General features: G+C 40.3%; 1 protein-coding gene across 1 annotated transcript in view; it reads right to left on the reverse strand.

The window, feature by feature from the left end:
* LOC309627594 (uncharacterized protein) overlaps positions 1–27,699 on the reverse strand; it is a 694,978-nt gene that overhangs the window by 541,384 nt on the left and 125,895 nt on the right. Inside the window, exons 6-7 of the mRNA XM_082389733.1 lie at positions 2,650–2,670; positions 1,759–1,812 (exon numbers count right to left, since the gene is read on the reverse strand). The gene's annotated coding sequence lies outside the window, so the exon portion shown is untranslated. The remainder of the gene's footprint in view (positions 1–1,758; positions 1,813–2,649; positions 2,671–27,699) is intronic.

A 27,699-nucleotide genomic window follows, 5' to 3' on the forward strand; every position in this document is an offset into this window, starting at 1 on the left:
CTTTTCATAAACCCCACAAAAAAAAAGAAGAAGAAGAAGAAGAATTAAAAGGAGATAAACTATGAGAAAAAAAAAAAAGAATGGACAACAGCAGACAGAAAATATTTTAACAAATTTAGTGGAAAAGAAGATGGAGCAGGGATAAGTAACTTAGCAGTGTGACCTAAGTGTCTGCAGAGAGGTATACCAGTAAACCAGTCAGTTTGTAGGCTAGAGGCTCAGGGTTAAGATAGCCGAATTTGCATGGAAAAGGGTGGGGGTGGGGGATTGGCAGTGGGGGGAGGGGGGTGTCAAGCTGAAGCCAGAGCCAGCTGAAGGTCTGTATGTTTGTACATTAAGCAGTTGGCAGTCTAGATCCCCTTCCCATCTCACCCATCAAGGACTAGAAATGGACTCAGAGAAGCACTGGACTCTCATGAAACCAGAGAACAGTGTGGCAGGTGAAAGGCTGAAAACAGAGGAGAGGATTAAGAGAAAATCTGAATACCAGAAGCAGAGACTTTTTTCTATCCTACTCTCTACACTACTTTTTTCCACCCTATTTTCAACAGCAGATGGACATGCAAGCCAATTCCCTCACATTTACCCCTCCTCCCCAGTTCATGCTGCATTTAAATATATTCAAAACGTTGTTGCCGGGCTTGTGACAGTGATGTAATATTTGGAAAAATTAGCAAGGAAATCTGGCAAATGAAAAGATGAGAGAATTATTAACTGCAGGGAAAAGTATTATATGAGAAAGAGTAGTGATGTCATATACAATGTGGCTTACATTTGCACAGTCATAATAATGTAAACACTGAGTTGATTTAACCTAAATTTATCGTGTTACTACATCGAGGAATGTAGTAGAAGGGAAGGAGAGTGGTGGGACTTGGGAGTGTGCTAGGTATGATCGTTTGATCTTCAATATACATTCTCACCCTTTCAATGTACCCCCTTAATCACAGAGGCTAGGAAGATAAAAATGACCACATTTCCCAATTGGTCTTGAAGCTACAGTTCTGCATATAATTTAAGCTCTGTCATAAGATGCACTTGCTTGAGATTTGGAAGGCAGAAGTGAGGCAAAGACCATTTCCTTGTAGCTGTGGTTACTGGTAAACAAGGTTAGACAGATAAGAATGTTTGAAGTGGGCAGACTTCACATTCCAATGTCTATTCAGGACTTAGTGGGTGTGCCATGCACTCTGCAAGGTACACAATTGAACCCAACAGTCCTGTGTGGTCTTTGCCTCCACTCAGTTGTTGCCTGCCCACCCCCCTAACAATTTGGTAATCACCTAATTCCCTGCTCTGAATCCCTAGCCCAAACCAAACACTGAGAAAACTTAAGTCCTAAATGACAAATTGAGAAATAGCAGTATGAGCACATTATTGAGAAATCTAGAATTTCTTTTTTTTTCTTCTTTTAAATTTATTTACTTATTTGTTTTTGGCTGCGTTGGGTCTTCATTGCTGTGCGTGGGCTTTCTGTAGTTGCAGCGAACGGGGGCTACTCTTCATTGGGGTGTGTGGGCTTCTCATTGCGGTGGCTTCTCTTGTTGCGGAGCACAGGCTCTAGGCACCCGGGCTTCAGTAGTTGTGGCTCATGGGCTCTAGAGCGCAGGCTCAGTAGTTGTGGCGCACAGGCTTAGTTGCTCCGAGGCATGTGGGATCTTCCCGTACCAGGGCTCGAACCCATGTCCCCTGCGTTGGCAGGTAGATTCTTAACCACTGCACCACCACGGAAGTCCTGAGAAATCTAGAATTTCTTACCAGGGAAATCAGTTAGCAGAGTGAGAGTGAGTAGAGTAGCATTGGAGAGCAGACCTGGGGATACACAGAAGTGAATATAATTTATAAATTATACTGCAGGTATCCTAAAAGCATCAACTATGTCTGGCTTCATTCACCTAATACTGTTGCAAGGTTAAAGGTAATACTGAAACAGGAGGGAAGGAGGCAGGGCACAACCTTTGAAAGAATGACATAGCCCGAGGACATGACATAAACTGATTAGAGCCAAATGGATCCAAGATGGCAGACAAGTTGACTTCCACTAGACCTTGAGCCTCAGTATACACTCACTGTAACACATCATCAACTAAATGACACACTCACAGGCGCCATAACAGTTCCAAGGCCAACCATAAGGATCAAAAAGTGGGCAGTGGCCCAATTCGTGGAAATTCCCACCCCTTCCCGAAATAGCTGGAATACTCCTCCCACTCATTAACCTATGAAATTACCCACCCCTATAAAAACTGACAACCCCATATCCTGGTGCCTTTCTCACCTTCTGAGATGGCCCACAGTCTATTGGTGCAGTGTGTTTCTCTCTAAATAAATCCACTTCTTACCTATCACTTTATCTCTCACTGAATTCTTTCTGCGATGTGACATCAAGAAACTGAGCTTCATTAAATCCTGAAACCAGGTGTGTGATCTCAGTTGGAAGACTGTGGGTTTTGGCCAGGTTCGAGTCCCAGCACATGGGTTCAAGTCCCAATCTGAGGTGCACGGTTTCAATATTACTATAGGGCAGTTTTAAACACCTACACAGATGCCAATTCTCTTCTCTAAAAATTTTTCTTGTGTCAGGTTTATAGTATTCATACAGCAAAAGGAGGAGGTACATCCAAGTATTTCACAACATATATGTCTCACCATACATCTCTTCATTGTCCTCTGAAAACAAAAGAAATAGTACGTGTTAATACAAACAAAACGTTTTGATGCTTTCTTTTTAACCGACTAACAAGGACTTTTACTCTCTCCCAAATCTCTAAGAATTTTCAGGAAGCTTAAGGTCCTATGATCATTTCTGGTTCTGCATCTACTGAATTACCACTTTGCATTTGCTAACTCTTCAGCCCAAATGGGTTCACACAAGGAACTCAGCTTCTGTTTTTGCTTTCTCTGTCTCATCCCTTCAACCACCCAAAACAAACATTTATGTACATACTTTCACACACGCTTTTGAGAAGAGCTGACTTTGTCAAGTTCTGGGGAATATAGAGGGAATTTACTCTGGAGAAATATAAACATCTGAAAAATAAAGTTTTAAATTCTTGTTCCTAAAAAGCCCTGTGATCATTTCTACAACTGCCTCCTGCTTTTAGCTCTTCTCTTCCTGGCACCAACCCACATAGGAAAAAAAAAAGTCATATTTTCTTATGTGGAAAAACTGAAGTCACTCCAACTCTCTATTTCAAACTCATCTCAGGGCCTCCCATTACACAGCCCAGGAGTCAGTAGAAACTTAGAAATTACTGCTGTCTGTTCAGCCACAGCACATTTTCAGAACAGAGCCGAAGCTTTTCCCTATTTTTGTCCCAAGGTAAGGTGCAGAAGGTTTTTAATTCAAATGGCACAAAGGATGAGTTTCTGATTATCAGAACAATAAAATAACAAGAAGAATGCCAAAAGGAAATCATAATGTGCCATACTTGAAAATACTATAAAAAAGATAAATAGTAATCTCTCCTGGATGGTTTATGTCAGGTTTTGACTGTCTTTTTGCCATTGGGTGGTAAATCTTCATTCACTGCCTCCTTCAGGAGCCCACAGAATAAGATTAGGTAAAGAAAGCCCAAGTTATCCTTGAAAAGAAATCCCTTCCTCTGTGTGTGTGTGTGAGTGTTTTTATTTAATCATGTCTTCATATCGTTAACATTTTTTCTGCTTTGGCAAACATGTCATAGGCAGTATCTCTCAGTTTTCTTATTTTGATTTCTGCATAAGTAGTCATTGGATTATAACGTAACTCAAAAATATTTTCATTCAGGAAGCCAGTTTCTGAAACTGCAAAGTGGTAAATATTTTATTCTTTAGACAAGTACACTTATTGAATGTTTCTAGACCCGCTTTCCTCATTAAAAATTGAAAGAATCTGAAGACTGAAAGGTTAAATACCTTTAATACTTATTTATTACTTTCATTTATTAAAGAGAAATATATAAGTGAACTTGTGATTTTCAGGCTTTTTAAAGCACCTTGAGTCATAATTAACATATTCTAAAATTTGCCCTTTGTAAGTATACAATGATTATTAGTAAATTTATAGACCTGTACAACCACCATCAAAATCTAATTTAAAAACATTTCCGGGCTTCCCTGGTGGCGCAGTGGTTGAGAATCTGCCTGCCATTGCAGGGGACACGGGTTCGAGCCCTGGTCTGGGAAGATCCCACATGCCGCGGAGCAACTGGGCCCGTGAGCCACAATTACTGAGCTTGCGCGTCTGGAGCCTGTGCTCCACAACAAGAGAGGCCGCGATAGTGAGAGGCCCGCACACCGCGATGAAGAGTGGCCCCCGCTTGCCACAACTAGAGAAAGCCCTCGCACAGAAACAAAGACCCAACACAGCCATAAATAAATAAATAAATAAACCATTTCCATCACCCCCCAAAATTCCCTGGTGCCTATTTGCAGTCACTCCCATTCCTACTCTCAGGCCCAGGCAATAACTGATTTAATTTTTGTCTCTGTAGATTTATCATTTCTTAAGATTTCTTATAAATAAAAGGATGCAATATGTAGTCTTCTGTGTTTGGCTTCTTTCACTTAACATAGTGTTTTAAGGTTCACCCGTACTGTGGCATGTATCAGTAACTATTCCCATTTATTACTGAATGTACAGGTAGATATAACACATTTTGTTTATCCATTCATCACTTGATGGACTTCTGGGTTGTTTCCACTTTTTTGGCTCATATAAATAACGCTGCCATGAGCAGTCATGTGCAAATTTTTGTGTGAACACATTTCCAGTTCTCTAACAGCTGGGTCATATGGTAATTCTATGTTTAACTTTTTGAAGAACCACCAAACTGTTTCCAAAGTAGCTGCACTATTTTTGCATTCCTACCAGCAATACATAAGAATTCCAATTTTTACACATCCTCACAAAAACTTGATATTGTTAATCTTTTTTATTATAGCTATTTTAGTGGGTAAGTAGTAATATCCCATTGTGGTCTTATGTTGCATCTTCCTAATGACTAATAATGTTGAGCATCTCTTCATGAGCTTATTAGACATTTATATATCTTCTTTGTGAAATGTCTAGTCATACCTTTTCCCCATTTTTAAATTGGGTGATTTGTCTTCTGATTACTGAGTAGTTATGTGTTCTTTATATAGTCCAGATGCAAATACTTTACCAGATGTATTATTTGCAAATATGTTCCCCCAATCTGTGGCTTGTCTTTTTAAGACTTTCAGGTTTTGAAATGGGGGAAAAAATGTAATGGACTCAATATTATGTAAGAAAGATACTTAATCTCTTAATAATTTTATTATTTTAAATCCTCAAATGCAAATTTTAGAGCTTCTGGGTAATAATGCAGACCGAATTTGCTAACTGGAATTAAAGTTTACCCCCTAGAGGATGAACTGTAACACAAGAAAAACCTTTTATAATAATATGTTTTGATACAAGACTAGTAGCATACTAGCCGCAACTGGCTAACTGTCTTGTGGAGGGTAGGGGCAGGGGGGATGGGAGGGATGGGGGGAGGGGGGGCTGGGTGAGGAGAGGGAGATGCTAAGTTGTATCACTGCCAATTTCCATGGTGTAAATACTTCCCCTTGGACCTCTCAAGGTACTAATGGTTTAACAACCAGCTCACAAATTCCTGAATATTCAGCTATTGACTCTAGAGAGCCAGAAAGAGCTAGCTCTAGTACACTACTGAAAATCCATGATTAGACTGACAATAGGAAGTCTTGAAGAGAAACCCCTTTAAAATTTAAAACAAACAAACAAACAAACAAAAAACTACTGCTTTGCAGGAATTTACAGATTACCAATAAAGAAGTCACTGATCCTTTACATAAGAATGAAAGGAAGATGAGTTTTTAAAAATCCAGGTCTACAGATAATAAAAATATATTTTTAAAAGTTCTACAAAGGATGAAAATGAATATAGAAATATTCTCTAAAGCAGAAAATGGAGAACATTTTATAACAATGGTATCACTCCATTAATCAGGCAAACTGACCGGAGCAAACTATGGTAGATATGGGGAATTCATTCCATATGGTTTGGGTAGTGCTGACCTTTCCCATCTTTCTACAGCTGCAAACACACAACCCTGGCCCTCCAATCAGAATATTTCACCCCCTTATTCTCTGAGATTGGTTCAGAAAGGGCAAATGAACCAATCCAGAGACCTACCTAGAACTTTCACTGGAAGGAGGTGTACAGGTATGCCCTGCTTTTGGAAGGTTTGCTTTATGCCACTTCACTTTTACTAAAGACCTATATTAGTACCTGTTTTTACTAACCAAAAGAAATCCAAAGAGGACTTCTGCTTTTACGAAAAAAGGCAAAAAGCGAAAATAGCATTCAGGGTTTGTTTTGCAGCGAGCTGTTACAAAGGCAGTGGGCACTCTGAGCAGTGACAGTGGCACTGCCAAGCTCCTTCCCTAGGAACTACACTCAGTATCTCATCTAGCCGCCAAAGCTTTGAACTGTGTATGTGAGCATCTGTGCCTTATGGAGATTTATTTTGTGCATTCACTAGCAAGAGGTGTCCTAAAATAATTGCTCCTTTGCTTTACACCACTTCAGCTCACGAAACGTTTCATAGGAACACTCTACTGTCGGATAGCAAGGGAAACCTGTATTCTTTTAGCTGAGGTCACTAGGCAGGAGGACAATGAAGCCTGGAGTTGTAGTTTCTCAAATGGTGAACCATTCTTCTCCCACTATTTAGTCATCAGATTTGAAAGGGATTTTTTTTAAAACCAATTATCACATCCCTCTTTCTACAGTGCAAAGCATTCCCCCTAGCTACTGGTCTAGAAGTGATCCAGTCAAGGCAAAGGTCAGAACTTTCAGTCAGTGGTTACGGAAGCTAAATGCTCTCTTTCCCAGAAAGTGACCCAGTGGTCTCTAGCAGTCATGAGAAAAGTCAAGCTGAGGATAAACCAAACACAGGGAGGATGGCAAAGTCTAGAGAATTTCAGAGAAAGATCCAGAATCCTGATGAAGAAGGCTTTCTTGAAGAAGTTGTGTGGACAAATCTTTTTTGTTTTAGTTTTTGTTTTTCAGCCAGTTTATATTCAATTTTCTATTACTTGCAACAAAAGCAACCTATCTGGTTGAACATCTTTCTGTCCTGGTTTGTTTTGTTTTTTAACTTTTCTGTATTATTTGACTCTGCCAGTCACTTTTTGGAATTTTGTCCTCCTGGGGCTTCAATCCTTCACTCATCTTCTGCTCTTTAAAGGCAACCAGCATATCCCTGGAAACAAGCATGGAAAGACATGTACAGCACAGCACATTGCTGCTGATCCAGGGTCATCTCTCTTTTTTCACCAGCAATCTCTTTTCACACAGGTCTATGTGACCCAGTTTTGGACTGTATCCTCACTCTAACATTTACTGACCTAAAACAAATAGACTGCCAGTTATTTCTCCAGCAAAAATGAGTTTATTCAGGGTCAACAAAGAATTGCATGAGCAATCACGGTGAGCTACATTTGAGTACCCTACCCCCACCCCTCAGCAAAAAGGAGAGGAAAACTGTTTTAGAGAGGGGGAAAGGAAGTTGGGAGGTCTATAGTACACAAAGAGTCTATCGCAGGAATTGAGAGTTCAAAGTATAGTGGCTTTTCATTAGCTGAGTCGTGACAGTCTCTCATTGGTTGAGCTCTTGCCAGGCAAGAAGAGGAAGTCTTTCTTCTTCCTGTTGGTCTCCACTATTACCCTAGGGTTTGAGCGCTCCCCCTTCTGGACTCCCAACACTATTTTAACTGAAGTTTCAGTTTATTAATTTTTACTTGCCCCCTCCTTTTGATCGAGATCTCTCTCTCTCTCTCTCTCTCTCTCTCTCTCTGAAAGCATTGCTCATTGAGAGTTAGGTTTTCCAGTTTTTAGCAGTTTTTTGTCCCTCAATGCCAGGAAGGACCTTTTCTGGGTATAGTGTCCCATGTCAGAGGAAAAGTGCATAGACTGGAAACCTCTTGAGGTTACATGTGAGTAACAATGAGGGATAGGAGGGAGAATTCTCAGGTACTTTTTATCTAAAGTTTATATGGGATCAAGATCATAGACATTGGAGATCATGTGAAACATTATGTCATCATCAATGGTTTGGCAGACAAACTTCCAACAGGCCTGGTCTAGATAGCTTGGAAAAGCTGTATCATCAGATGCCACCTGCTTTAATTCCAGAAAATCTTTACTTTCAGGTCACCAGAAGATGTGCAGGTCCAGTCAGCGTTCAGCATTTTCTTTAGGTGTGTCACATGAATCCAAGAATCTGTTCCCTGGAGTTTGACAGCATAAGGGTTGGTTAGCAGTGCCTGATAGGGGTCTTTCCAGTGAGACTGAAGAGTCCTTCTGAAGGTATCTTTTCCAATAGACAAAAGCTCCAGGTTGCAAAGTGTGATGCTTAAGGTCTTCGTCTCCTGAGAGCACACCATGATAAGACTGCTCTACCAAAACATGGTTATTTTTAATAGAAGCAATTAGGCCTTTGCATTATTAAAGTATCTCTCCTTTTACCTGTTGGGGGGTTAAAAGAGGCAGGAGTCAAGAGACCGTGGGGCATCCTGTGACTGTCTCAAAGGGTAAGAGTTTATAAGTTCCAAAAGGGGTGAGTCTAAGATTTAAAAGGACCAATGGCAATGCTTTTGGCTGTGGTGTTTGGAGGGCATCTACAAATTTTGCCAGTTGAGTTTTAACAATGCCGTTAGTGTATTCAACTAAACCAGAGGATTGAGGGTGGCAAGCACAGTGAAAGTGTTGTAAAACCAGCCAAACAGTACAGATTTGACAAAGTACCTGACCAGTAAAATGGGTTCCTAGATCATGAAATTCAAGAGGAGTTCCCCAGGTAGGGATAATCTTTTCCAAAAGGATTTTAGCCACAGAAGAGGTAGTAGCCTGTCTGCAAAGGAAGGCTTCAGTCCAGTGTGAAAACATATAGACATGACTAAAATATATTTATATCCATGAGACAGACGCAGTTGTATGAAATCCATCTGCCAGATCTTGAATGTTCCATTAGACAGTTTGAAATTTTGGGAGCAGTACAAACATGCTTCCCTGGGTTGTACTTCAGACAAATGGGATAAGTGAGGTAGGCAGTTTTTGCAGCCTTGTTAATGGTTCCCAACCAATATTGATTTATGAATGCTACCATTTTGTCAGTAGACCAATGGTTTAATGCATGTACAATGGTTAGGAGTGGGAATGACAGAGTCTCTGATAGGACTGGGTTGTTATTTTGTCCAAACCAGAGCTTTCTCTCTCTCTTTTGTTTTAACTCCATATCCCCTTTTAATTGCCACCCATTTTTTCTGCTTGCTTTTTTTTTAAAGAGGCATTCAAAAAAAATTTTTAATTGAGATATAGTTGATGTACAATATTGTATAAATTTCAAGTGTACAACATAGTGATTCACAATTTTAAAAGGTTATGTTCCATTTATAGTTATTATAAAATATTGGCTATATTCCCTGTGTCGTACAATATAGCCTTGTAGCTTATTTATTTTATACATAGTAGTATGTACCTCCTAGTCTCCCACCCCTATCTTGCCGTTCCTCCTTTCCTTCTCCCCACTGGTAATGACTAGTTTATTCTCTCTGTGAGTCTGTTTCTTTTCTGTTACATTCAATAGTTAGTTTTATTTTTTAGATTCCACATATAAGTGATATCATACAGTATTTGTCTTTCTCTGACTTATTTCACTTAGCACAATACCCTCCAAGTCCATCCATGTTGTTGCAAATGGCAAAATTTCATTCTTTTTTATGTCTGAGTAGTATTCCATTTTGTGTGTGTGTGTGTGTGTGTGTGTGTGTGTGTACAGAGAGAGAGAGAGAGAGAGAGATGTGTGTGTGTGTGTGTTTGTGTATACCACATCTTTATCCATGCATCTGTTGATGGACACTTAACACTGCTTCCATATCTTGACAATTGTAAATAATGCTGCTGAACATCGGGGTGCATGCATCTTTTCAAATTAGTGTTTTCTTTGTGTGTGTGTATGAGAGAGAGAGAGAGAGAGAGTGTGTGTGTATGTGATAAATACCCAGGAGTGGAATTGCTGGGTCATATGGTAGTTCTACTTCTAGTTTTTTAAGAAACCTCCATACTGATTTCCATAGTGGCTATACCAATTTACATTCCCACCAACAGTGTACAAGGGTTCCCTTTTCTCCACATCCTCACCAATATTTGTTATTTGTGCTCTTTTTGATGACAGTCATTCTGACATCTGTGAGGTGGTATCTCATTGTGGTTTTAATTTGCATTTCTCTGATGATTAACCATGTTGAGCATCTTTTCATGTAGCTGTTGGCCACCTGTATGTCTTCTTTGGAAATATGTTGACAAAATTCAATATTCATTTATGATAAAAACTCTCCAGAAAGTGCGCATAGACGGAACATACCTCAACATAATAAATGCCATACAATAAACACACAACTAACATCATAATCAACAGTGAAAAGCTGAAAGCATTTCCTCTAGGATTAGGAAAAAAGACAAGGATGCCCACTCTCATCACTTTTTTTCAACATAGTATTGGAAGTCCTAGCTATCAGACAAGAAAAAGAAATAAAAGGAATCCAAATTGGAAAGGAAGAAGCAAAACTGTCAACTGTTTGCAGATTACATGATACTATACATAGATAATCCTAAAGATGCCACCAAAAAACTACTAGAGCTAATCAATGAATTTGGTAAGGTTACAGGATAAAAAATTAATATACAGAAATCTGTTGCATTTCTATACACTAACAATGAACTATCAGAGTGAAAATTAAGGAAACAATCTCATTTACAATTACATCAAAAAGAATAAAATACCTAGGAATAAACCTACCTAAGGAGGTAAAAGACCTGTACTCAGAAAACTATAAGACACTGATGAAAGAAATTGAAGATGATATAAACAGATGGGAAGATGTACTGTGTTCAGGGGTTGGAAGAATTAATGTTGTTAAAATGACCATACTACCCAAGATGATCTACAGATTCAATGCAATCCCTATCAAAACACCAATGGCATTTTTCACAGAACTGGAACAAATAATTTTTAAATTTGTATAGAAACACAAAAGACCCCAAATAGCCAAAACAATCTTGATAAAGAAGAACAGAGCTGGAGCAATCACACTCCTTGACTTCATACTATACTACAAAGCTACACATCAAAATAGTATGGTACTGGCACAAAAAAGGACAAAGATCAATGGAACAGAATAGAGAGCCCAGAAATAAACCCACACACTTGTGGTAAATTAATCTATGACGAAGGGCGGCAAGAATACACAGTGGTGAAAAGACAGTCTCTTCAATAAGTGGTGCTGGGAAAACTGAACAGCTACATGTAAAAGAATGAAATTAGAACATTCTCTGATGCCATATACAAAAATAAAATCAAAATGGATCAAAGACCTAAATGCAAGACTGGAAACCATAAAATTCCTAGAGGAAAACATAGGCAGAACACTCTTTGCCATAAATCATGGCAATATTTTTGGATCTGTCTCCTAAAGCAAAGGAAATAAAAGCAAAAATAAACAAATGGGACCTAATTAACCTTAAAAGCTTTTGCACAGCAAAGAAAATCATCAACAAAATGAAAAGAAAACCTACTGAATGGGAGAAAATATTTGCAAATGATACGACCAATGAGGGGTTAATATCCAAAATATATAAACAGCTCATACAACTCAACATCAGAAAAACCCCAAACAACCCAGTTTTAAAATGGGCAGAAGACCAGAGCTTTATGTCTTTTAACAAACAATTGTTGAATTTCCAATCTTATTTTTCCCTTTCTGAGGCCAATTGTTGGGCTTCTCTAGCCAGTTTTTCTAAGTTATCTTTTGGGGAAATATGCCTTTGGACCACGGCAGAAGTTTGGCTGCTGTTGGTTCCTTTATAGGCAGCAGAACTTGTAGAAATGTCAGCAAGGTGATTTCCCTTAGCTTCCAGAGAGTCAAGTTTAGAATGTCTCAGAATATTAATAACAGTTAAAGTGGAAGGTAAAAGTATTGCATCCAATAATTCCTGAACATAGGGGCCATTTTAAATTTTATTTCCACTGGAAGTAAGGAAGCCACATTGCTTCCACAACATTCCAAAACCATAAAATATTCCAGAAGCATACCTACTATAGATATAAATATTGGTAATTTTGCCCTTGGCTAAAGTACAAGCCTGTGTAAGAGTGTATAATTTAGCTTGTTAAGCCACAGTAACCACAGGTAAAGATGCTGTCTCTACAATATTGAAAGAAGTTGCAATAGCATACCCAGCACAATGTTTAAATCAGAACCATCAGTGAACCATGAGAAATTACCCAAAAGAATTTCTTGCAGATCATCACAAGGAGTCAAGAGGTCATCAGTCAGTGTTAAGTAGTCATGAGGGACTTCATCACACAGAGAAGAGTATCAGGGTTAAGGGGACAACAATGTAAAGAGTTATGTGAAGAGCAGTTAACAAAAGGACTTCATAGGAGTGAGCTGGCTAAGAACTGTTGCGTGCGATGAGAATTCAGGAGGGCTTCTACTGCATGAGGTACAAAAATAAAGGGATCCCATAATGAGTTTCTCAGTGGCCTTAACCAAAAGGGCAGTGGCAGTAATGGCTCTAAGGCAAGGGGGTTATCCTCGTGTCACAGGGTCAGTTGCTAGCCATAATACCCTATAGGTCAATGGTAGTCCCTGTGTTTTTGAGTGAGTACCCCAAGGGCATTCCCTTCATTATCATTACAAAGAGGAAAAAGGGAATCTGATCATTGGGATGCCAAAGGATAGGTGGGTTCATCAAACTTTGCTTTAAGGTCTTAAAGGCTATGTCATCCAGTTCTTCCCATAAAATTGGGTTGCTGTTCTTAGTAAAACAGAGATTTGGCCATAAGCGGTTAAGGTTTGGCCAATAGATTGGCCAATCTTACAGCCATAAGATTTGGCCTATTTAAGCAATAACAAAGTAGCCCAAGAAAACCTTGCAGTTGGCACTTAATTTGGGGTTTTGGGAAACTTAGGATACCATGAAGTTTATCTCAGTTTAGGTGTAGCCCTTGTTCTGATATCAGACGTCCTAAATGTCAATCAAACCCAGGTTTGGGCAAACAGCAATTTTTTCTTGGTGAACTTATGTCCCTTTAAGACTAAAAGCTTTAGCAAATGGATGCTGTCTTCTTGTGAGGAGGCTTGAGAAGGAGAGCAAAGAAGAAAATCTGCCACATATTTCAACAAAGTAGAAACCCTAGGGAACTTTATATCATCCAGGTCAGCCTTCAGGATTACTGAGAAATAAAGACTCAGTAAAACCCTGAGGCATTACTGTCCAGGTGAATTTTTTTTTCCCCAAGTGAGTACAAAGCGGTATTGGTTAACTTTATCAACTGGAATACTAAAGGATGCACTGCGTAAGTCAGTTACAGTTAAGAATTTGCTGGGACTTCCCTGGTGGCACAGTGGTTAAGAATCCGCCTGCTAATGCAGGGGACAGGGGTTCTATCCCTGGTCCAGGAAGATCCCACATGCTGTGGAGCAACTAAGCCCGTGCGCCACAACTACTGAGCCCACGTGCCACAACTACTGAAGTCCGTGCGCCTAGAGCTCGTGCTCCGCAACAAGAGAAGCCACCGCAATAAGATGCCCGTGCACCTCAGTGAAGAGTAGCACCCGCTCACTGCAACTACAGCAAGCCCGCGCACAGCAACAAAGACCCAACGCAGCCTAAATAAATAAATAAATTTTAAAAAGCCAATGCCGTCCCAAGAATTTGCTTTTGGTGGAAGTGGGTGTTAGTAAGAGTGTGAGGGTTAGAAACAGCAGAGTGTGAAGGCAAACCTCCACCCTTTGCCCTTAGGTTTTCTCAGCAGTAAAACAGAAGTATTACAGGCCTTGAGCTTTGCAATTTTCTACTATGGGCTTTGTATCTCCAAAGGCTTCTTTACTTATAGGATATTGATTATTTCTGGGGAGAGGTTCTGAGGGATCTATTTGGATCTTGATGGGAGGTGTGCTGTGAATTTTGCCAGGATCAGCTGGAGATTTTGCCCATGAGGAGGGTGATAGGTGATTCAATAGGGACAAATTGATCAGTGTTTCCAAAATCAGCTATAGTACTGTAAGAGATGGAATGAATAAAAGACATCAAAGGGTCATTTAATTCCCTTGGTTGGCTGCTTTGACGACTATTGTCAAATCCTAGAATTATTTCCTCCTTTTGGGAGAAAGAAATTCTGGCATGATACTTTTCTAAGAAGTTTCGGCATCATAAATGAATGGGGTGGTGAAACTAAGGAGAAAGCGGTGTGTATTTCTCAAAGGGCCTTAATAAAAGGGAATAGGCTCAGAGACAGGAATCTTTTGAGGTTCATTAGAGATCCCCCACTATTTGAACTGTTTTAGTACTCTGAGGCAGGGACTCTTTATAGTAGTGGGATGGAGTACCAAGAGTGTGGTTACAGTGTCAGTTAGGACTGGAAGAGATTCATCCCCAATCCGGAGACATGTTCTTGCAAGCCAGTTAAGAGGGAGGACTCGGAAGAGCCCCGACAGTTCTTCAAGGCTCTGTCATTGAGAATTGGTAGGGCATTGAAAAGACTGGTTCAAGGGCTGAAGGCGCTTGAAGTACTTAAATTTGTAGCAATCTCTTTTCCAATGTCCTGGCTCTTTGTAATAATACCAGAAACTAGGAGGACTTTGTTTTTGTTTAGGGGCCTTCATTTGCTGGAGTTGAAGAATTTTAGCGGTCTTCTTTTAGGGGACTCATCTACGTTGTGAGAGAGCTTGTTAGCCAGATTAACTAAATCTAGAGTGGACATAGTTTTCCATTGCATTCTGGTCCTTTTTACTAGGAGGGAAAGGCCCTGGTTGAGCCCATTAATAAACAGAGTTAAAAGCTATCCAGGTGGAATGAAGGAAGGAAGACCAGAATTTTCTTTAAAAATAATTTGGGGCTTCCCTGGTGGCGCAGTGGTTGAGAATCTGCCTCCCAATGCAGGAGACACGGGTTCGAGCCCTGGTCTGGGAAGATCCCACATGCCGCGGAGCAACTGGGCCCGTGAGCCACAACTACTGAGCCTGCGCGTCTGGAGCCTGTGCTCCACAACAAGAGAGGCCGCGATAGTGAGAGGCCCGCGCACCACGATGAAGAGTGGCCCCCGCTCGCCGCAACTAGAGAAAGCCCTCGCACAGAAACGAAGACCCAACACAGCCATAAATAAATAAATAAATAAATAAAATTTAAAAAAATAATAATTTGAAGTCTACTGTAATAATTATGAACAGTTTCATCAGATTTTTGTGTGCAAGCCTGAATTTTGCTCCAGTCAACAGGCTTTGGAGAAGTCTAGGAATTGCCCAGTAAAGTTGCCTAGTGATTGCATAAGCCTGATCACATAGTAAGTGAACAGGCTGGTCTTCTGGTTATAATTCTAGAGACCTTTCAAAGTTTTTCCAATTAGCGGTTTTCATGCAATGCTGGGCCTGGCCTTCATTAACAAGTATATGAAAGAGCTGATATAAGTCAGAGAAACCAGGTTGAAGAGTTTTAATGACTATATTAAATTCCTCAGCAAATCTGTGAGGATCTTCAATTACTTTGAGAAAATCTTTGACTGTGGCTTGCAGTTCAGCTTTAGTCCAGGGCATATAAGAAATTAAGGGTTTAGCCTCTAGATCCTCAGAAGGCTTAGTTTTAAAGGGATAGGTTCCGATAGGTTGAAAGGAAAAGGTAACGGGGAGCGTTTCAGAGAAAAGGGGAGGTTTGACAAGGGAATTAGTATGGGAGAACTGAGGGTAGAGAGGAGATGTAGGTGGTATAGAATGGAAGGAGGAAGATGGCACTAGAGTTAGGGCCTGAGCACGAAGAACAAAGGGAGAGGAAGAAGATGGCGCTGGAGGCAGAGCCTGAGAAAAGCAGCAAGGGAAGAGGAGCATGAGGCTTCAGAAGCCATCTTACCTTTCTTTAACCGTTTGTTTGCCTCAGTTAATCTTAAAATCTTATTTTGCAGAGAAGTAATTTTAGGCTCCTGATAACACTTGGAAGCCTCAAAAACCAATCAAAATAAGCATTCTGTTCAGTTTTGGAAATTTTAGAGCTATAGTGTCAAATTTGGTTTTAAGAAAAGTAGGTTTGGGGGTTTCAAAAGTTCCCCATGATAGCCAACAATGTTCTAAATTGCCTTTGGTTAGGTAAGTCCTAACCGTTTAGTTAGAAATGCACATGAGGGAGGGTCGTGGTTTTTAAACATAAAATTGGCCAGGGTCCATGTAGGGGAGGGCACCCTCAAAATATTTAGATAACTGGAATCTCATTTCTCAGAAGTTTTTCTCTAAAGAATAATTTTCAAACAGTCTAAACAGATCAAACAATTCAAATAGTCTGCAGGCCTAATACAAGCCAGTCCTAAGGAACAGTCTGGTCCCAAAAAAGCCAGGCTAAAGGCTGCACAGCACAGTTCAAATGAAATAGCCTAATTCCAAGGGAGTCAGGCCAAAAGCTTAACAAGCACAGTTCCAATAAAACAGCCCCTACTGCAAAGAGAATTGAGCTGAAGGCTGAAATGGCACAGTTCCAATGAAATAGCCCATGTTCCGAAAGGAATAGGCCAAAGGCTAGCCAGTTCCAGGAGGAACAGCTCCTGTGTCAAAAGGAATCAGGCTGAAGGCTAACACAGTTTTGAAACAGGAGGGAAGGGGGCAGGGCACAACCTTTGAAAGAATGACATAGCCCAAGGACATGACATAAACTGATTAGAACCAAATGGATCCAAGATGGCAGACAAGTCGACTTCCACTAGATCTTGAGCCTCAGTATACACTCACTGTAACACATCATCAACTAAATGACACACTCACAGGCGCCATGACAGTTCCAAGGCCAACCAAAAGTATCAAAAAGTGGGCAGTGGCCCAATTCGTGGAAATTCCCACCCCTTCCCGAAATAGCTGGAATACTCCTCCCACTCATTAGCCTATGAAATTACCCACCCCTATAAAAACTGACAACCCCATATCCTGGTGCCTTTCTCACCTTCTGAGATGGCCCACGCTCTGTATGTAGAGTGTGTTTCTCCCAAGGCTGCTCTCGCCTTCTGAGATGGCCCACACTCTGTCGGTGCAGTGTGTTTCTCTCTAAATAAATCCACTTCTTACCTATCACTTTATCTCTCACTGAATTCTTTCTGCGATGAGACACCAAGAACCTGAGCTTCATTAAATCCTGAAACCAGGTGTGTGATCTCAGTTGGAAGACCATGGGTTTTGGCCAGGTTCGAGTCCCAGCCACGTAGATTCAAGTCTGTCAGGGTTTAGGCTGGGCTCGAGTCCTGGCATGTGGGTTCAAGTCCCAATCAGGGTTTTGGCCAGGTTCGAGTCCTGGCCACGTGGATTCAAGTCCCAGTCAGGGTTTAGGCTCGGTTAAAGTCCCAGCACGTGGGTTCAAGTTCCAGTCTGAGGTGCATGGTTTCAACTTCAATTGGAACCGCCTGTTGCCAAAGTGCCAAATGAGTACCTGTATACAGAATAAGGCCTTAATCAGAAAGTGTGAAGCCTTAAAATGGATTCCAAATAAAACCTGGAGAGTTTCAAAACACAAAAAAGCGGAGGCTGGAAACCAGGCTTACTCTCAAACCCCAGGGTCTTCAAGAAGAGCAGCAAGCAAAAATGTACTCAATGTAAGTACCATACCTGTTTGCTTACCAGCCTCGAAGTCATGAAGGGTCTTCTCTGGATCCCCATATGGGCCACCAAAATGTTGACCTAAAACAAATAGACTACCAGGTATTTCTCCAGCAAAAATGGGTTTAATTGGGATCAACAAGGAATTGAAATTTGGTGTCTATAACCATGGTGAGCCACATGCAAGTCTCCCCCACCACAACAAAGAGAGGAGAAATCTTTTAAAAAGGAGAAAAATAAGTTGGGGGATCTATAGTAAACAAAGACTCCATTGAGGAATTGAGAGTTCAAAGTATAGGGGCTTTTCATTGGCTGAGTTGTGAGAGTCTCTCATTGGCTGAGCTCTTGCCAGGCAAGAATAGGAAGTCATTTTCCTTCCTGCTGAGCTCCGCTATCCTCATAGAATGTGAGAGCTTCCCCTTCTGGCCTCCTGACTCTATTTTAATTGAAGTTTCTGTTTATTAATTTTTACACCTTGCACACCATCGGAACACTGCATGTCCTAATTACCCACTGACTCCCTACAGAGATCTCTCGTCCCTCGTGTAAGAAACATCTTGCCTTGGAGCCCAGCCCAGGTTCCTGTGACTTGTCCAAGCTGAGCTCATAGGATACACCTGTCAAGAGAGGGAATCAGATATGTGTCAGCTCTTTCTACTGGTTCCCTTCCTGTTTTTTCGACAACTCCACTTCAATTCTTTTCAATAGCTCTACTAGCCACGCCTACTCCCTAAGCATCAGTATTTCCTCAGGTTCAAGTGCCACATAGTATTCCCAATACATATTGTTAAATAAAACTGAATCCACAGAAACTGCGTAATCTGTCCATATCCATTATGACAAAATTGGGCTTGGTATTCAACTTTCTAAAGCCCAAGAGAGTGGTTTACTTTCTACAGCATATAGGGCAGTCTCGTAATTGCCTTCATGGGACAAACTCCATGAAGCACTTTATATTTGATTCTGGAGGTGACATTTTAGGCAGCATATTGATATATAAGTCATTCTAAGGGGGAAGGATCCAAAAGGCATTATCAAGTACAGAAAGTAAAGGGACTAAGAACGTTCTCTCTTGGGAAGAAAATTCTTAGGAGAGAGTAGACAGTGGTCTCAAATATCTAAACATCTGGGCTGTATAAAGGAAACCAGATTTATTTCATGCTCCTCAGGAGGAAGATAAGGAACAATGAGCAAAAGATACAATTAATTCAATCTGGGGTAAATGCATAATATGAGAAATTTCCAATAATTAGAATTGTCCCAAAATGTTGTTACCTTGTGTGGTAGTAAGCACCCATCAGTAAAAAATTTCAAGCCGAAGTTAGATGCCGCTCTATCAGGGATGTTGGAGACACAAACCTGATTTGACTTGATCAAATGGCTCTTAAGATTCCAGATCCTTTTTAAATTCTAGAATGTGTCTCAAGTGAAATGTAATCAGTAAAATTTTAATTGGTGCTTCTCAAACTTCAGTATGTACAAGAATCACCTAGAGAGCTGGTTAAAACATATATTTGGGGCCCAATCCCCCAGAGATTCTGATTCAAGGTGGGACCCAAGAATTTGTTTTTCTAATAAGCTCCCAAATGATGCCAATTCTGTAGGTGCAGAGACCATGCTTTGAATAGCTCAGTAAATCATAATTATTTATTAGGTATTTGTGAAGAGATGAAGGAAAATTAAAAGGCTTTGGCAAGCAAAAAGGGAAATGAAAAGTAATGTATACTTGGCATTCATATAGGAAATAGAACAGTGTAATGACTACTTCAAAGGAAAGGATCCTTCCAAAACATAGGCCACATCTACCCAACAGTATAAAAACATTTGGAGAGGAAATTAATTGGTACATGTGGCTGTGGATGTTCGTTTCTAATCATTCTAAACACTCCACCAAAGTCTTTCTTTTAAACATTTGGTTACGTAATTCTAATGAGATGATACCATTTAAAAACCGCCTGGTAGGGTGGGGGGTGGTGGGGGAAGGGGGAGTACCCTCTCAGGTCCAGGTATCTCTTCTGCACATCTCTAACACCTTCATTAGCAATTCCACCCAGACCAGCAATAAAACCTGGGGAGCTTGTCAGTTAGGAGTAAAGGGCAGCTGTTTGAGACAAACAGTACAATTCAGTTTGTAGATGTTTTTAACCCTTGAAATGGAGATCTGAGGTGACCACCTTAAAAATACAAGCTCCCTAATGGCAAATTCAAAGGAAATCCTTATCCATCCTTCAAAATTCATCTCAAATTGCACTCCCTCATTAAATCTTTCCTGATCCCATCAACAGACTGTGAGCTACAAATCCTTATCTCACATTCAGATCTCTTAAGATACTACATACTTTATTCTGACTTGCAAACAGTACTTGTTGTATTAGTGTAGGCCAGATCACACAGTGGGTTAAACAGAGAATGCATATATAAAGAATGATCAAATTCTGATAAACGAGTGCATAGGAACAAGTGTAAGGAAAATTCGTGGTACTCTGAGGGACAGTACCACCAAGGGCTGAGGGACAGTAGCCAGGGAAGAACAAAGTTGGAAGGGGTTCTCCTCCCCAGGGTTCAGACCTCATTAAAGAAGGTACAGTTCAGGCCACTAGGTATCAGAAAAGTTCACTGGTTTGTTTTAGCCAGAGCTGATTGGGGTCACTGGGAGAGCAGGAGGCATCCCTCCACAGTGCGGGCCGAGGATAGTTAACCAGCAAAGAGAAGTGGGTGTGCACATGGGATGGGAGCCCTGGGAGCAGGAAGGCCACAGGGGCTGGAAGAGGAAGTAATGGCTCAGTGAAACCTTCCAGGCTCCCAGCAATCCACACGTGGTACTGCACAGGGAATGAGGGTCCTGATATGGGCAGGAAACCTGTGAAAAACCAGCTTCTATGTCAAAGATGGGAGTGCTGTGGGAAGCTTATTGCCAGGCTAGGCTGAGGCTACAAGGTCACCTAGTGACCACACATTAAATTCAAAACCTTTGTGCTTCAAAGGACATCATCAAAGAAGTAAAAGACAGCCCACAAAATGGGAGAAAATATTTACAAATCATATATCCGATGACGCACTTGTATCCAGAATATATAAAGAACTTTTACAAATCAACAATTAAAAAATAATGACCCAATATTAAAAATAGGCAAAAAAGGAACAGACATTTTTCCAAAGAACATATGCAAATGGCCAATAAGCACACGAAAAGAAGCTCAATGTCATTATTCATTATGAAATGTGTATCAAAACCACAGTGATTTATTCACCTCACACCTACTAGGAAGGCTATAATCAAAAAGAGACTAATAAATGTTGGGGAAGATATGGAGAAATTAGAACCCTCATGCATTGCTGGTGGGGATGCAAAATGGTGCAGTCACTTTGGAAGATCTGATAATTTCTCAAAATGTAAAACATAGAGTTACCATATGATCATCAATTTCACTCCTAGGCATATACAACAAGAAAATTGAAAACATATTTCCACAACAAAAACCTACACACAAATATTTTTGCATTCACAATAACCAAAAAATGGAAACAACTCAAATATCTATTAAATGATGAATGGCTAAACAAAATATACTATATCCCTGCAATGGAATACTAACACTACCATTAAAAGGGAAGAAGTATTGATACATGCTACCACATGAATAAACCTTGAAAACTATTCTTAGTGAAATAAGCCACACACAAAAGGGTACGTATGATTCCATTTACATCAAATGTTCAGAATAGGAAAATGCCTAGAGATAGAGGGTAGGTTAGTGGTTGTCAGGGGCTGTGGGAAGGGGAAGAGAATGGGGAATAACTGCTAATGGATACAGGGATCTGTCAGGAAGCGATGAAAGCATTCTGGAATTAGATAATAGTGATGTAAGCACAATATAGTGCACAGACTAAACACCATTGGATTGTACACTTTAGGGTGAACTTTGTGGTATGTAAATTATATCTCAGTATAGTTGTTATTTATTTTGAGAACTAAGATTTTGATATTTACCTCCATTTTCTTCTTTCCTTTCCAAGTACAGAGTTACATCCAAGGAACATGTACTGAAAAATTAAAATTTCTTTTCTTGGAACAATTAAGATATATAGAGAATTGGAATGTAATAATCAGTGACTTCAATTTTCTTATATTCTTATAAAATGTTTATTGTTACTGGTTGCCACGAATCCTGAAAGCTCATGAAAACAAGTGACATAGTGGAGAGGCTATGGGGCTGAATACCCAATGGAAGAGAAGACTTGAGCGAGCCACCTAGTCTCTCCCTGGGCCTCCAATTTCTCAACTGTGAAATGAGAAATTTGGGCGAGATGACCTCCAGCATCTGCATGCTCTTGTCATTTGCCCTAGAAAATTAGCTTTAGAATCAAATTTTCAAAGATGTTTAATATTTATGAATTAAATAAATAGTAATAGGGATTATCTCCTGACACCCCAAAAAATACTTCTTATTATATATGGGTGGAAGTATATATTATGCTTTTCTTTTTCTCCTGATGGAAACTGTGTCTCTTTATTACTAAGTTAAAATATATAATTCTAACCCTCTGTGTGTGTTTGTGCATATTATTATGCTTGACTGTTTAAGTATGCTTTGAAGGAATCTTTACCCACTTAACAACTTAGGCCTTCTAATTCTATACATACTTGTGCATACTTTGCACAGATTCCATTTTCTTCTGTGTAAAATTAAAATTCAGGGGCTTCCGTGGTGACGCAGTGGTTGAGAGTCTGCCTGCCAATGCGGGGGACGCAGGTTCGAGCCCTGGTCTGGGAAGATCCCACATGCCGCGGAGCAGCTGGGCCCGTGAGCCACAATTACTGAGCCTGGAGCCTGTGCTCCGCAACAGGAGAGGCCGCGATGGTGAGAGGCCCGCGCACCGCGATGAAGAGTGGCCCCCGCTTGCCACAACTGGAGAGGGCCCTCGCACAGAAACGAAGACCCAACACAGCCATAAATTAAAAAAAAAAAAAAAGAACCAGGAAATTAAGACATTAAAAAAAAAAAATTAAAATTCAGACAGCTAAAAAAATCATGAGCCATTTCTGCCAGCCATCTCCTGGGACTCTGTTCCCAAGTTAGGCAGTTATTTAAAATTGAGCAATTGTACTGCCTTTTTTCTAATAGTTATCATTTCAAAAACTGATAGCACTTTTTAAAAAAACAGAGAATAAAGCAAACCTTCTTCAACTGGACAGTGTGTTCCCTTGAACACAGCAGATACACTTCTATCCATCTATATTTGGATTTAAGTATATATTTAGACTCTTTATCCTAGGGAGCTGAGTGCTTGCACTCTAAAAGCATGTTCTCTTCTGTTCTTGGTCATCTTAAAAAATATCATTATTTTTTCCTTTCCCATTTCAAGAAAAATTACGGGGGCTAATAAAAAAGAAAAAAATTGATTAAGAGCAGGGACAGAGGATAAGCAGTAAGAAAAAAAATCACAGCTAATCAAGTTCCTTGAATCTGTTATGTCCACCCATCTGCTCTCCACAAGAGATCATTGCCTGCTCGTGAAGCCCTTCCTGATCACTAAAATCACAATTAACCCTGCCTTTCCTCCGTGGACCCTCAGCATGTTCCTTGAGACTCCATTTGATGCTTATTTGATTCTGCTGTATATTATGTAAGTTAGTTAAACGTTTGTCTTCCCCATCAAAATTATTTTTCTTTGAGTGTTGTGTCAGAATACTCCTGAGTCACACTGAATAAAAAACTAGCCATTTTCCAATGTAAAGCTCTCCAAATTCTCCTAAAATGGGGAGGGATGTCTAAATGATACTTATATTCCTTGAACAGCTCCTTGTACAGTGATTTCATAAAGTGTGTTCTCAATACAGTTCATTGAATTAAATTCACTTGTGAGATCATTCTGTTAAGCCTTATCAAATGGCCATTTCCTCAGGTTAAAAACTGGCAAGAATTCCATTTCCTGGCCCAAATGAAATTCATTTCATTTCAACAGTGGGCCCAAACCCACTGTTTGGTGTTATCTTCCTCCCTCCCTGTAAACGAGCTCTCCCATCAGGTACCTCACCTTCAAGTGATTTTTGTCAACATTTCATATGGCTCGATTTAATAATTTTCACTAAAGAGTTTTAAAGTTATAGAAGTATTTTAGTTATAAAAGCACTATTTGAAATTAATTTCCTCTTGTCTCTCACAAATTTGGTATTTAAAAAGCGAAGCAGGGCAACAACAGCCAGTAAGAATGGAACATAAGGTGGAGCAATGTTTGTTAGTCTTTTGAGTTGTTGTAGAGCCTTTGAGACTCTGACAGAAAAATATGGACACACTTCCCAGAAAAATGTACACACACACACACACCATTTTGCATATAATTCCAGCGATTAATATATCTTTCCATCCCTGTCAAGCTATCGTTTAATAACTTCTCTTCTAGAGGACTACACTCAGAAGATGAAGAAAGTATTGAGTAACTGTCCAGTAATTTCAACCATTTCCCAATTTTAGATCAAGAAAAAAATAGTTTATTCTGGGATCTACCCAGTCTACAAATTACCAGATGGTTGCTACTTTTTGCCTGCATAAACACAACTAAACTGGAAGAGTATACGATGTATTGTCCAAACTGAGACACTTTTGAGGGTGAAAGGGGCACTAATAATTACACCAAGACAACAGAACCATGGTCTATAAAAAGAACATGTCATCATTAAATATTTGTAGAGTTTATTTTAAAAATGTATCAGACCTCTATTATCCAGGTAACCATCCTATTTCTCCTCTTTCCAAGAGGGGCTAATGTCTACCACCATAAAAGACAACGTCCAAATTTATGGTTTTTTCTTCCTTTTATATTTTAACTAGAGTAAGTCAGTTAAATTCTATAGGACTCAGCCTCCTCACTAGTAAATTAGTAGGCAGAAGAGATGACCTCTTAAGTATGGCTCTACCATCATATAAATCCAATTTTAAAATAAGGTTTTTATCAGAAATGTTTCTAAGTAAAAAGATTTTTAAGCCTTCTGCTTAGAAAAAAAAAGCATTTACAATCACAGTATATTTGTAAAAGGCAAATAAACTTGACTGAAAGTAGCTAATACCTTACAAACTTACAATCTACCATATAAATAATCAGTCTGTAATTTTGAAGTGTAAATTGTTAAAATGTCTTGTTATTGATTACCATGTTAACTAACATTTACACAGTATTTACTATGTGCCAAGCACTATGCTAAGTACATCATATATTTTCTCACATAATTATCACAATGAGATAGGTACCTTAGTCCCACTCTATAGACAAGGAAAATAGAAGCTTGACTGAGGTTACATTGCTAGTGAATGACAGAATCAAAATTAAAACTCAGTCTGTCTACAGAGCCTCAGCTCTTCACTGATGCACTAAAGCTAATGAATTCACCAAGTAATGTCCAGCTTTGAACTTAGCTGTCATTCTACTTGTAGCCCTGACATATATAAAAATGCCATATTTCCTAACTTCATAACAGATATCTCTTGCACAATTACTTAATTGCTTATTATTACAATAAGTGATAATAGCCACGCTTTTGGTTTAGATAGGGGGGAAAGTATATTCAATATTTGTTAGTACATTTTAAAAATATCAAGTCTATTGAGACCAGTTATCTAAGGAATAGTTCATAATGGACTATGTCCTTGAATACAAAATAGCTACAGTTGTGAGGGATATTATTCCACCTGAAAGAATTTTTTAAATGACAACCCAAAAACTATACTCTGTATTTTTACATGTGGTATTTAAAACCAACTTCTACAGGCAGAGTCAAGATGGCGGAGTGGGAGGATGCGGAGTTCGTGTCTCCCCACAACTAGGGCACCTACCAGATGCTGGTGGGGGACCTTGACACCCCAGGGGACAGGAGGAACCTCCGAGCAACTGGGCAGGATGTGGCGGGGAGTGAGGGGAAGGAGGGGGGAGGAGAAGTGGAGACTGGATGGGACCAGCACCCCTGAGGGGTGGCTGGGGGAGGGGAGGAGTTCCCACACCTGGAGGGACCCTCAGGGGTTCGGAGGATGCAGGGGGAACGCAGCTAGTGTTTCCCCTGCCCAATCTGGCCCTGGGAAGCCTGCTGGGCTCCCGGGCCAGGTCCTCCCCACTCCAAGGCCCTCTCTGGCTGCATTGGTCCTAGGGGTATAGGAGGGAGGGCGGAGGGGGGAAGAGGAGGAAAGGTAGACGGGGGTGGGGAACCCTCTGGGATGGGAGGATCAGAGGAAGCCCAGCTATTTTCCCCTGCCCACTTGGGCCCTGGGGAGCCTGATGGGTTTCCAGGCCTGGTCCCCTGCCTTCTGGGGCCCCCTCTGGCCACGTGGGTCCTAGGGGCATAGGAGGGGGGGAGAAGAAGAGGAGAGGAGAATGGGGAGGGATCCTCTGGGATCGGAGGATGTGTGGGGGAATGTGCCTAGCATTTCCGCCACCCACTGGGGCCCAGGGAGCCTGCTGGGGTCCGGGGCCTGGTCCTCCGCTCTCCGAGGCTGTGCTGAACCTAAGCCCCCCCCGAATCCCATCCCCCAGGGCCTTTTCTGGCCACATGGGTCCTAAGACTAGACCCCTCCTGCCACCTAAACCCTGCCCCTGCCTAAGCCCCATCCCCCACAGCCAAGGCCTTTTCTGGCTTTTTTTTTTTTCCTCTTTTTTGCTATTGTGGTTCCATTTTACCTTACAGTTGTTGTTTCATCTATATTTTTATTTTTTCTAACATATCTGTTAGTTTTATAATCTTATTTTATTTTTTACTCTTTGTTATTGTTCTGCTCCCTTTTTTACTTTTTTTTTTTTTTTTTTTTGCAGCCAAGAATGACTTGCAATATCTCGGTTCATGAGCTGGGGGTCAGGCCTGAGGTCCTGTGGTGGGAGCTCCAGGTCCGAACCACTGGACTAACAGAGAATCTCAGACCCTAGGGAATGTTCATCAGAGTGAGGACTCCCGGAGGTCCTCACTTCAGCACCAATACTCGGCTCTACCCAACAGCCTACAAACTCCAGTGCTGGAAGCCTCAGGCCAAACAACCAGTAAGACAGGAACACAATCCCACCGATCAAAAAAAAAAAAAAAAAAAAAAATGAGATGACAAAACAATATGTTACAGATAAAGGACCAAGGTAAAAACCTATAAGACCAAATAAATGAAGAGGAAATAGTTAACTTACCTAAAAAAGAATTCAGAGTAATGATAGTAAAGATGATCCAGAATCTCAGAAATAGAATGGAGGCAATGAATGAGAAAATACAAGAAATGTTTTAAAAAGACCAAGAAAAACTAAAGAACAAACAAACAGAGATGAACAATACAATAATTGAAATGAAAAATACACTACAAGGAATCAATAACAGAATAATTGAGGCAGAAGAACCAATAAGTGAGCTGAAAGACAGAAAAGTGGAAATAACTGCCGAGGAGCAGAATAAAGAAAAAAGAATGAAAAGAATTGAAGACAATCTCAGAGACTTCTCAGACAACACTAAATGCTCCAACATTCGAATTACAGGGGTCCCAGAAAAAGAAGAGAAAAAGAAGGGCCTGAGAAAATATTTGAAGGATTATAGTCGAAAATTTCCCTAACATGGGAAAGAAAATAGCCACCCAAGTCCAGGAAGCACAGAGAGTCCCATACAGGATGAAACCTAGGAGAAACACACCAATACACATATTAATCAAACTAAAAAAAAATTAAATACAAAGAAAAAATATTAAAAGCAGCAAAGGAAAAGCAAAAAATAACATATAAAGCAATCCCCATAAGCATATCAGCTGTTTTTTCAGCAGAAACTTTGCAAGCCAGAAGGGAGTGATAGGATATACTTAAAGTGATGAAAGACAAAAACCTACAACCAAGATTACTCTACCCAGCAAGGATCTCATTCATATTCAACAGAGAAATCAAAAGCTTTACAGACAAGCAAAAGCTAAGAGAATTCAGCACTACCAAACCAGCTTTACAGCAAATGCTAAAGGAACTTCTCTAAGTGGGAAACACAAGAGGAGGGAAAGACTCACAAAAAAAAAAACCCCGGGCTTCCCTGGTGG

Source organism: Balaenoptera borealis (genome assembly GCF_965194805.1).
Source record: "Balaenoptera borealis genome assembly, chromosome: 4".
Lineage (NCBI taxonomy): Eukaryota > Metazoa > Chordata > Mammalia > Artiodactyla > Balaenopteridae > Balaenoptera > Balaenoptera borealis.